A 13,019-nucleotide genomic window follows, 5' to 3' on the forward strand; every position below is an offset into this window, starting at 1 on the left:
ATTTGTGCACCGATTTATGATTTTCATTTTTGTTTACTATGTATGTGAGTTACAAACCACTGAGAAAAGCTGTTATTGAAAATTGACCATTCACTTGTTTATTAATACCCACTGCATCTTGTGTGTGATAATGTGTAACTACTATCTTTGAGCAATTTCTTCACAGCTGTTACTCAACACCATAGATTGTAAGTGGAAGTTTATGGATTCATATAGTATTACCCAAGGAAAATGTTCATTCCCAAAAAGCTAATGAAAGTAAATGTTAAAATTTGAAATTGCAGTAATGAGATGTGTTAAGCAAGGTATTTAACCCTTTCGTGGACCGTGGTGGATATACTCCACACTAAAAGTATTTCTTTACAGCTTTTGAGGGAATATGTGTTTGCACTTCTGTACACTCCTGGCATCTAGTGGCACTCCACTGCACTAACATTGTAGCAAATATGCAGTAACACCTAATAATTATTATTTCATTTGTGCACAGCTTTATATTTTCATTTTTGTTTACTGTTGTGAAATATAGTCCTCAGGACTGTGGGAAGTCTATATCCCAGCATATAACGGTGTTTTAATGGTTACTGGGAAGTATGGTTAATACCAAAATAGTTTCTGGAAGAGGCTTGGCGAGTATACTTACCACAAAATTGATCTGTCACCACCAACTTTGGGGTATCCCAAAGCTTTTGCGATAAGTCCTACAACCTCTGTCTATGCCTGACATCGTGTGATACTACACTGCACCATGTGTATGAAAACTGCTACAACAACCAATTTCTGTTTGTCATGGGACCACTACTGTTGTCAGAGCACATTGCTTTGCTTCTGCAGTGTACATTATTGTGACCTGCATCAGATCATACCTTTATTGCATGATAAAGTTTCAAGGATTCTTTTCACATTGTGTTAAGTAAACTTTAATATCAGTGACAACTATTTTTTTAAATAAGTTAAAAGAAAAAATTAAATAAAAACCGAAAACACTGTTCATTATTTTTTACATGTAATGGCATCACCTAACAGCTCACAAAAGGGAAGTGGGAAATCCATTTACACCATAGTTTCAATCCTTCACAAAGTTGCTGTGGTGATATATGTACCACCATAGTTTTTGGTCCTAAATCACAAAATTAAAGTTATCAAAAAATAAATATAGTCAGTTGATCACAATTCTAATAGGACAGCAAAAAAATTATCTTCACTAAGTTGCTACAAAAAATGCGCCTGCAAAAGGGTTAATCAGCTTAATCTAATGCAGCATTTCTAGTTGTCCAGGTTATTTTTTTGTTGGTGTACATGTATGTATGTGTGTGTGGGTGGATATGCATTTCCTTTTTTTCACCCGTGATAGAGACTCCTCTTATTGCTAAATACTCATAATATGTGTTGAACCTCCGCATCCATGTCATGTAATTATCAGTATTATAGTATAAAAACAAAGATGAGGTGACTTACCGAACAAAAGCGCTGGCAGGTCGATAGACACACAAACAAACACAAACATACACACAAAATTCAAGCTTTCGCAACAAACTGTTGCCTCATCAGGAAAGAGGGAAGGAGAGGGGAAGACGAAAGGAAGTGGGTTTTAAGGGAGAGGGTAAGGAGTCATTCCAATCCCGGGAGCGGAAAGACTTACCTTAGGGGGAAAAAAGGACAGGTATACACTCGCACACACGCACATATCCATCCACACATACAGACACAAGCAGACATATTTTGTTGGTGTACATGTCTGCTTGTGTCTGTATGTGTGGATGGATATGTGCGTGTGTGCGAGTGTATACCTGTCCTTTTTTCCCCCTAAGGTAAGTCTTTCCGCTCCCGGGATTGGAATGACTCCTTACCCTCTCCCTTAAAACCCACTTCCTTTCGTCTTCCCCTCTCCTTCCCTCTTTCCTGATGAGGCAACAGTTTGTTGCGAAAGCTTGAATTTTGTGTGTATGTTTGTGTTTGTTTGTGTGTCTATCGACCTGCCAGCGCTTTTGTTCGGTAAGTCACCTCATCTTTGTTTTTATATATAATTTTTCCCACGTGGAATGTTTCCTTCCATTATATCAGTATTATAGTATTTATTCACTCTTCATTGCCTGTATAGCTTATCCCAGTTAAGATGAGTGGTCACTGTAGCTCTATCACTGTATATCTTTCTCCATCTTTTGTTCCCCCAATTGGACTTCAAAAGGCAAAATTCCCTAATACTGCAGATAGAACCACTTAAATGTAGTAAATTGTGACCCTACCTATCTGAAATACCATTTCAGTTGCACATGCCTCTAAGTGCCACACTGCACAGTCTTTCTGAATGTCAAAGGCTTTTCGAATACTTGATTTTACAAAAATTCCCTAAAAATATGTGAGAGCATTGAAACAAACAGGCTCATTGTTAACTGTTGCTCTTAGAATATTCTGAGCCTGTAAATTACCTTGATTGCTATAATGATTGAAGGGGAATAAGTTCTGAGTGTGCAGTCATTATGTCTTCTTCTTGCATATTTGCTATATTCTGTGATTAGTAAACAACTCTCTGCTAAAATTGCTTACACTTATAACACAAAATGCTTGCAAGTCTTTGTTAATTTATTGTTCGTTTGTGAGGTAGCTTCATTTGCATATGACCATAGATCAAATCATGTCTCTTTGAAATGTTCACAACAAATACCTTGGAGTGATGAAGTGCCAAAAATTTCTCCTTGCATATTTGCATAAATCATAACCTTCATTGCACACTACACCACCTATTAGGTTCACATAATCATTTTTTGTGCTTTTAAGATCACAGCCTACTAACATTTTTTGAACTTAAGTACCAGGATTCATGATTCCACACACCTCAAGAATGTTAAAAAACTGTTTTCTACAATGTGTGCCATATATCTTCCATGATTCTGCAAGAATATGTCCATGTTTTGTGACAGTTTTTATGTATAATTAGAATGCTTATCATCTCCAGAGCTTACACTTATTATTGCTGAAACTTTAGGCTTTGATACATCAAACATAACTCTTTTTGACACTTTCAACAATGGACTTTCCAGAAAAAAGTGTGTGCCAAAGCAGATATTTATGGGTGTACATGCACATCTTTACAACATCCCCTTACTATTATTGGGATCGTTGGAAGAGCCATCCATGACAAAACTTTTCTGTGTGGTGTGCAAGATAAATGACATGAGGGAAATGCCCTCAGACTTCAGGTAGAATGTAATAATTCCAGATCCAAGGAAGGCAGGTGCTGACAGATGTGGATACTACAAAACCATCAGTTTAATATTTCTTCATTGCAAAATAATGGCAAGAGTTATTTGCAGAATAATGTAAACACTGGTAGAAGCTGACCTCGGGGAAGATCAGTTTGCATTCCAGAGAAATTTAGGAATACACAAGGCAATGCTCACCTTACAAGTTATCTTGCAAGATATGTTGAAGCAAGGCAAACCTGTGTTCATTAGATTTGTAGATTTAGAGAAAACTTTGACAGTGTTGACTGGACAGTGCTCTTCAAAACTGAATGTAGTAGGGATAAAATGCAGGGAGTGACATTAGTTACAAGTTGTTTAGAAACTAGACTGCAGTTGGAGGAGTCAAAGCACATGAAGAAGAAGCAGTAGCTAATAAGGGAGTGAGTCAAAGCCTATCCCCAGTGTTATACATTGTGCAAGCAGTAAAGGAAACCAAGAGAAATTTGGACTGGAAATTAAAAGTTCAGGGAGAAGAAATGAAAACTTTGAGGTTTGCCAATGACATTGTAATTCTGTCAGAGATGGCAAAGGTCATGAAGTCTTGAAAGAACAGTTTGACAGAAGGATAGTATCATGGAAAAAGGTTATAAAGTAAAATCAACAAAAGTAAAACAGGTAATGGAATGTAGTTGAACTAAATCAGGCAATTCTGAATTAAATTAGAAGATGAAGAAAGAAAGTGTTAATGGAATATAGTTGAGTTAAAACAGGTGATTATGAGGAAAGTAGATTAGGAAATGAGGCACTACAATTAGTAGATGAATTTCACTATTTGAGCAGCAAAATAACAGATAATAGGTGGAGTAGGGGGTATGTAAAATGAAGACTGACAAAAGCAAGAAAATTATTTCTGTAAAAGAGGAATTAGTTAACAACTAATAGAAATGTTAAGTCTTAGTACACTGTATTGAAGGTATTTGCGTGGGATATAGCCTTTAATTAGTGTGAAACTTGGACAATAAGTAGTTCAGATGAGAAGAAAAGCTTTTGAAATGTGATGGTACAGAAGAATGCTGAAGAGTAGATGGGTAGAGCAAATAATTGAAATGAAATGAGCGTTTGGCGTCATTGGCCGGGAGGCCCCTTACAGGGCAGGTCTGGCCATCTTGGTGCAGGTCTTATTACATTTGATGCCACATTGGGCGACCTGCATGCTGGATGGGGATGAAATGATGATGAAGACAACACAACACACAGTCTCTGACTGGAGAAAATCCCCAACCCAGCCAGGAATCAAACCTAGGCCCCTTAGGATGGCAGTCCATCATACTGACCATTCAGCTATCAGGCAGACAGCAAATAGTTAATGAAGAGGCACTGAATCAAAGAAAACTGGAGGCACAATTTCACTAAGAAGGCAGTGGTTGATAGGACACATCCTGTAGCATCAAGGAATCATAAAATTTCAAGTGGAAGGAAGACAGTATTATACTGAAAACTCTCTGAGTCATTGTTTGGCTCATATTATCATCAGCACTTATCTCTCGGTCTTCTGGTCTTATTGTTCCCTGTTGGTTTTGGTACATATTGTGTATTGCCCATTTTTTCCCTTCTAGCTTATATCTGTATTTATGAGGATTTCAAACATTTTGCCCAATTAAAATCATCATTTTCTAGGTTGACAAATCCTATGAGAGTGCCTTGATTTTTTTCTAAGTCCTACCTCTGTTATCAGGAGCAACATCAGACCTGCCTCTCTGGTGCCTTTATCTTTCCTAAAGCTGAACTGATCATCATCTAACAGATCATCAATTTTCTTTCCCATTCTCCAGTATGTTATACATGTCAGCAACTTGGATGCATGGCCTGTTCAACTGATTGTGCAATAATTCTCGCATTTATCTGCCCTACTTATGTTTGGGATTGCGTAGACAATATTTTTCCAAAAGTATGTTGGTATCTCTGCTGTCTCAAAGATTCTACATACTAGTACCAACTTGAACAGTTGTCTGGTTGCCACTTCCCAAGTGATTTTAGAAATTCCAAAGGAATGTATCTATCCTTTCTGCCTTATTCAATCACAAGTCTTCCAAAGATCTGTTAAACTCTGATTATACTAGTAGAGCTGCATTTTCTAAATCGACTTACACTTCTTCTGTCACATCAGGAGACAGTTTCTCCCCTTGGTAGAGTCCTTCCTGGTATTCCTTCTAACTATCCGCTCTCTCCTTTTCCTTAACAGTGGAATTCATTTTGCACTCTTCATTATGATGCCTTTGCTTTGAATGTCACCAAAGGCTGTTTTGACTGTTCTGTATGCTGAAACTCACCTTCTGACAATCATTTCCTTCTCGATTTTCACATTTTTTCTCTAGGCATTGCATTTTAGCTTCTCTCCACTTTCTATGTATTTCACTCCCAAGTCACTTATATTGCTGCATTCTTGTTTTTTGCTGAACAGTTCTGTACTTTCTTCTTTCACTGTACAGTTAAATAAAAATAAATGTCATGTGACCAGGGCCCCCGTTGGGTAGGCCGTTCGCCGGGTGTAAGTCTTTCGATTTGATGCCACTTCAGTGACTTGCGCATTGCTGGGGATGAATTGATGATGATTAGGACAACACAACACCCAGTCCCTGAGTGGAGAAAATGTCCGACCCAGCCGGGAATTGAACCCTGGCCCTTAGGATTGACATTCTGTCACACTGACCACTCAGCTACGTTGAGCGAACACTGTACAGTTGAAGAGTTTCTTTTGTTAGTAAAGTCTTTTTGCAGTTATCTCTTGTACCTATAGTTGTCTGCCCAATGTCAGTAATTGCCCTTTTTACAGATGTTCATCCTTTTTCAAGTGAACTGCTTCTGTCATAGTCAGTATTATGGTATCTACAATCTCAGAGAACTTCAAGTGCAAACCATCATACCTTAGTATTTAATATTTCACTTCTTGACACATTGGGTCTTTCTAACGATTTTCTTAAACCTCAATGTACTCTTCATGATTACTACTTTGTGATCTGAGCTGATATTTACTCCTGGGTATGCCTTACAATCCAGCATCTGATATTGGAATCTCTTTCTCACCATGATTTAATCCTATCTTCCCAGGTCTCCAGGCTTTTCCCTAGTATACTTCCTTCTCTTATGAGATTTTTGAACAGTGTGTTTCTTATTACCAGCAAATATTTACTGTAGAATTGAAAAGTGTTTCTCCTCTCTCATTCCTGCAACTGAACCTGTGTTTCCCACTAACTCTGAGTTCCATTTTTTATTAGATTTTCATCTCTATTTACATACTGAGTTATAAGAATGAAAACAATTTTCGACAAAATAATTTAATTGGATGGATAAAAAATCTACTCACCAAGCGGTGGCAGAACACATACTTAGAAGAAGATTTTAATTAGGCAAGCTTGCAGAGCCAGTGGCTGCTCCTTTGGGCAGAAGGGTTGAAGGGGAAGGAAGAGGGATGAAGGAAAAGGACTGGAGAAGACTAGGGAAAGGGGTAGATTTTGAGAAAGTTACACAGAACCAAAGGTCAGTGGATACTTACCATATGGGATGAGAAGGGAAGACTGATTGTTGGGGACTGCATTAGATGAGATTGAAATCTCATCTGATGCAGTCCCCAATAACGATTCTTTCCTTCTCATCCCATCCGATAAGTGTCCCCTGACTTGCGGATCTGGGTGACTTTCCCGAAATCTACCCCTTTTCCTAGACCTCTCTAGTCCTTTTCCTTCACCCCTCTTCCATCCACTTCAGTCCTTCTGCCTGAAGAAGGAACCACTGGCTCTAAAAGCTTGTCTAATTGAAACTTTCTTTTATGTGTGCGTTCTGTCACCACTTGGCGAGTAGATTTTTTATCTGTCCAATTAAATTACGTACTGAGTTAACCATTCAGTATCCTCATATACTCTGTTTATCTCTTCATGTTCTACTTGCGTCATCACTGTGTATATGGAAGTTATCTGTGATGGTGTTGGCTTGCTTTTGATTTTGTAAAGGCAAGACTGCTTTAGCTGTAAGTCCTTTATTCATAGGCATTGCCATTTTCATTGTATTTTAGCTGCATCATCAGATGCAATAAAATCAAGTCATGTTCGTATTAAAAAAGAGAATGGGATGACCCATTGTTCATAATCAGCAAATTTTCTGCAAGTAGCAGATGTCAAAAAAGAAAATCACATAGAATGTTCCTGTGATACTATGAGTTCTCTTTTTTTATGTGAATGTGACTTGATTTAATTTCACCTGCTGATGCTGCTAAAATGCTGCAAAACTGATTGCGTCTATTCATTTAGGACTTGCAGCTAAAGCAGTCTTATCTTTTCAAAATATTACATAAAAGCTGTGGCTGCCCTGACTTCAAAGTTTGCTGTGAACTCGCTTTTCAACCTGCTTCATACTCATAAGCAATAAAGCTCACGTCACACAGTGTTCTGCTGCTACTGATATTACCCCATATATATCTACCAGAAACCTGTATTATCTACTTTCCATTTCATTTCACTGACTCCAATATATTTAGATTGAGCTTCAGTATCTTCCTTTTCTGATTTTCTACTTTTCCTAACCCATTCACACTTCCTGACATTCTACAGTCCAACTCGTAGAGGATTACCTACCATTTTGCTGGTATTTCAATCATTTTACATGGCCACCTTCACCTTGGCAGTAAACTCCTGAAGATCTGAATATAGTTTTTATGTTAATTATTTTCCATGCTACATTTCATTTGTTGCTGGATTCAAGACTGAAATTACCATTAGTTCTTTCTTAGCATCACTTTGTCTTTTCTGTACACCTCTTCCCATCTGCCATAAGGATGTTACAGTAGTTATTCTTGTAGAATTTATCATAATACACCCTTAAAATAATTTGTAATTACTACAGGTAAAGTGTATGTCAATTGATAACATTTTTCTTCTGTTTCTTGGCACATAAACAATTTGGTTCTGCTTTGAGTGAGCAATATTCATGAAAGCTATTTCAGTATTATATAGGCTATAATGAGATGCTTGAGTAAATAAGTTATTTTGCATTACTTTGGATACCAATTTTGACTCACAAATCTATAGTTCTGTGTTGTGACATTTATTATATTTATTATGTTTCTGTCATTTAGCTCTCTACTGTGGGTATGATAATGTGATAACTACACTGTTTGTAGTAGCTCACCTGTATTCCTATTTTCGTATTCATGATTAAAACTACTCCTTCATTACCCCTACTTGGTTTCATGTTGATGATCCTGTACTCAGCTTACCACAAGTTTGTTCTCTCTGCTACCACACTTCACTAATTCCCTCTATATCTAACCTATTCATTTCTCTTTTTTTAAATTCTCTAACTTACCTATCTGATGAAGGAATGTAACTATTTTCAACCATCCCTTAGAAAGCCAGGTTTATTTATCTTGATAACAGCATCCTTTTGAGTAGCCCCCTCCCAGGGATCCAAATCCACCACAGTATTACAAGTTCACATGTCCATCAGCTCTCCAGGTGATAAATGTATGATTAGATAAAAGAAAGTATTTGTATTGTTAAGGGACACAATGAAGGACTCAGATTAACTAGTAAGAAAAGAAACAGATGGAGAAACAGTAGAACATGAACCAGAGGAATGGAAAGAAAGGAAAAGTCAGTCACTTGGCAGTATTTTGCATGGGCACAGTCAAATCATTACTAATATTTGGGTTAAGAATCATTGAAGATGGTTATATGTGTGGAAGAGAACTGGAGACTCTGCATGGTTTCACATAAATTATGTAATTCGTGTACAGAAATTTATAAACCAGATTTTAAATGGCAAAATCCTTCCAGGTACAAATGTGGATACTGATCATATTTTATTTATGAATGTTAAAACTGCATAGACTACAGAAAAGTAGGTAATTAGGGAGCTGTAACTTGCATCAGTTGAAAGAATCATTGGCTGTCAAGAGTTTTAAATGCAGCATTAGGTAACAATTGACTTAAAGAGGGGAAAGGATTACAATGTAAGATCAGTGGATAGTTCAGATAGATAAAGTGTTGAAAGGCACAAGGGAACAAGTAAGCAAAAAGATAGAGCCCAGTAGGAATCCTTGGGTACACAGAATATATTTATTGAATTTAAAGTATGACAGAAGAAAATATTAAAAATGTTGCAATTGAAACAGGCAAATAGAAGCACAATGTCTAAAAAATTAGATTGACGGAAAGTGTGAAACAGTAAATCAAAAATGGCCACAAGAGAAGTGTAGAGCTGTTGAACCATGCATAATAATGAGAAAGATAGACACTGCCTATAGCAAACTTAAAGAAATCTTTAAAGAGAAGAGAAGCATCTGTGTAAATATCAAGAGATCAGATGGCAAGCCATTAGGCTACTAAGGAAAGAAGTAGGCTTTCAGTAATTAATATATAAAAAGTACCATATGAAGGAAACAAACTTGAAGACAGTATTAAGGAAAGAGAAGAGGAAATATATGAAGATGATTAACTTCCTCTAATACGGGCCCAGAGCATCAATAAATTGTTTAAATAACATCATTTTCAGTTTTATCTAAAACTGTTTTCAATGCACTATTGCATTTTTCATTGTGCACTGTTGTGAAGCATAAGATTTAATGCCATATCATGGCATGGAGATAGGTTAAAAATAACATTCTTGTAGGTCTGTGTCAGTCCCTGTGGTAATAGAATGAAAGACTGTTATCAATGACATAAGTAAAATTGTGTCATTTACATGCAGGATGGACGCCATAGAAATAACAATGGCACATAATCTGAAACTGCAATAGCGCAAATGAAAAAAATTACAACTAAAAGCAAAAATAATGTCATTTAAAGATGAAGGTGGGGAATTACGTGTTACCCCATCACCGGCTACATGTGGGAACACGTGGGTCGGCCTTCAGACATGCACAGCAAGGAAAGAAAGAGAAAGGGAGGAACAAGGAAAAGGAGAAGAATCCTCAAACACCACCACGGAGAAGAAGGTAAAGAGAAGAATCAAGGAAAAGAGAAGGACAAAGTAAGAACAGAGACTTTCCAGTACAGAGATAGAAGAAGAGAAACCACGTCTTACAGTCACAAGCATCCATCTCCGAACATAGGCATGAAGCATACTCCCACAGAGAGGGAGAAGGGGAAGGGAAGGGGAGGGGGAAGGATCGGGGACAGGGAAGGATGTGGAAAAGGAAGATATGCAGCCTGGAAAGGAAAGAGAGCTGCACTAGCTTGGGATCCCGTGCTCGCCACGCACGTATCCACGGGAGTTGTGGACCCCCTGGAGGGTGTCTCAACAGTGGAGATGTACACTCCATGGAAGAAAAAGAATGTTTTTGATGTTTCTTGGCACAAAACATGTGAAGGATGACGTAATTGCTTGGTGTCTCTCTCTCTCTCTCTCTCTCTCTCTCTCTCTCTCTCTCTCTCTCTCTCTCTCTCTCTCTCTATATATATATATATATATATATATATATATATATATATATATATATATATATATATATCTAAAACAAACATACACACAAAATTCAAGCTTTCGCAACAAACTGTTGCCTCATCAGGAAAGAGGGAAGGAGAGGGAAGGACGAAAGGATGTGGGTTTCATGGGAGAGGGTAAGGAGTCATTCCAATCCCGGGAGCGGAAAGACTTACCTTAGGGAGAAAAAAGGACGGGTATACACTCACACACACACACATATCCATCCACACATATACAGACACAAGCAGACATATTTAAAGACAAAGAGTTTGGGCAGAGATGTCAGTCGAGGCGGAAGTGCAGAGGCAAAGATGATGTTGAATGACAGGTGAGGTATGAGTGGCGGCAGCTTGAAATTAGCGGAGATTGAGGCCTGGTGGGTAACGGGAAGAGAGGATATATTGAATAGCAAGTTCCCATCTCCGGAGTTCGGATAGGTTGGTGTTGGTGGGAAGTATCCAGATAACCCGGACGCTGTAACACTGTGCCAAGATGTGCTGGCCGTGCACCAAGGCATGTTTAGCCACAGGGTGATCCTCATTACCAACAAACACTGTCTGTCTGTGTCCATTCATGCGAATGGACAGTTTGTTGCTGGTCATTCCCACATAGAATGCGTCACAGTGTAGGCAGGTCAGTTGGTAAATCACATGGGTGCTTTCACACGTGGCTCTGCCTTTGATCGTGTACACCTTCCGGGTTACAGGACTGGAGTAGGTGGTGGTGGGAGGGTGCATGGGACAGGTTTTACACCGGGGGTGGTTACAAGGGTAGGAGCCAGAGGGTAGGGAAGGTGGTTTGGGGATTTCATAGGGATGAACTAGGAGGTTACGAAGGTTAGGTGGACGGCGGAAAGACACTCTTGGTGGAGTGGGGAGGATTTCAGGAAGGATGGATCTCATTTCAGGGCAGGATTTGAGGAAGTCGTATCCCTGCTGGAGAGCCACATTCAGAGTCTGATCCAGTCCTGGAAAGTATCCCGTCACAAGTGGGGCACTTTTGGGGTTCTTCTGTGGGAGGTTCTGGGTTTGAGGGGATGAGGAAGTGGCTCTGATTATTTGCTTCTGTACCAGGTCAGCTGTTTTCGGGTTGTTGGTGTAATGGTTCAGGGATTCCGGACTGGAGCAGATTCGTTTGCCACGAAGACCTAGGCTGTAGGGAAGGGACCGTTTGAAGTGGAATGGGTGGCAGCTGTCATAATGGAGGTACTGTTGCTTGTTGGTGGGTTTGATGTGGACGGACGTGTGAAGCTGGCCATTGGACAGGTGGAGGTCAACGTCAAGGAAAGTGGCATGGGATTTGGAGTAGGGCCAGGTGAATCTGATGGAATCAAAGGAGTTGAGGTTGGAGAGGAAATTCTGGAGTTCTTCTTCACTGTGAGTCCAGATCATGAAGATGTCATCAATAAATCTGTACCAAACTTTGGGTTGACAGGCTTGGGTAACCAGGAAGGCTTCCTCTAAGTGACCCATGAATAGGTTGGTGTATGAGGGGGCCATCCTGGTACCCATGGCTGTTCCCATTAATTGCTGGTATGTCTGGCCTTCGAAAGTGAAGAAGTTGTGGGTCAGGATGAAGCTGGCTAAGGTAATGAGGAAAGAGATTTTACGTAGGGTGGCAGGTGATCGGCGTGAAAGGAAGTGCTCCATCGCAGCGAGGCCCTGGATGTGTGGAATGTTTGTATATAAGGAAGTGGCATCAATGGTTTCAAGGATGGTTTCCGAGGGTAGCAGACTGGGTAAGGATTCCAGGCGTTCGAGAAAGTGGTTGGTGTCTTTTATGAAGGATGAGAGACTGCATGTAATGGGTTGAAGGTGTTGATCTATGTAGGCAGAGATACGTTCTGTGGGAGCTTGGTAACCAGCTACAATGGAGTGGCCGGGATGATTGGGTTTGTGAATTTTAGGAAAAAGGTAGGGGTGCGGGATGTCGGTGGGGTCAGGAAGTTGATGGAGTCAGGTGAAAGGTTTTGTAGGGGGCCTAAGGTTCTGAGAATTCCTTGAAGCTCCACCTGGACACCAGGAAAGGGATTACCTTGGCAAACTTTGTATGTAGTGTTGTCTGAAAGCTGACGCAGTCCCTCAGCCACATACTCCTGACGATCAAGTACCATGGTCGTGGAACCCTTGTCCGCCGGAAGAATGATGATGGATCAGTCAGCCTTCAGATCACGGATAGACTGGGCTTCAGCAGTGGTGATGTTGGGAGTAGGATTAAGGTTTTTTAAGAAGGATTGAGAGGCAAGGCTGGAAGTCAGAAATTCCTGGAAGGTTTGGAGAGGGTGATTTTGAGGAAGAGGAGGTGGGTCCAGCTGTGACGGAGGACGGAACTGTTCCAGGCAGGGTTCAATTTGGATAG

At 39.6% G+C, this 13,019-nt stretch overlaps 1 protein-coding gene across 4 annotated transcripts in view; it reads left to right on the forward strand.

The window, feature by feature from the left end:
• The window catches only part of LOC126416167 (synaptotagmin 1-like), a 986,421-nt gene that overhangs the window by 929,321 nt on the left and 44,081 nt on the right, over nt 1-13,019 (forward strand). The window lies entirely within an intron of this gene.

The sequence above is a fragment of the Schistocerca serialis genome, chromosome 8, assembly GCF_023864345.2.
Source record: "Schistocerca serialis cubense isolate TAMUIC-IGC-003099 chromosome 8, iqSchSeri2.2, whole genome shotgun sequence".
NCBI lineage: Eukaryota > Metazoa > Arthropoda > Insecta > Orthoptera > Acrididae > Schistocerca > Schistocerca serialis.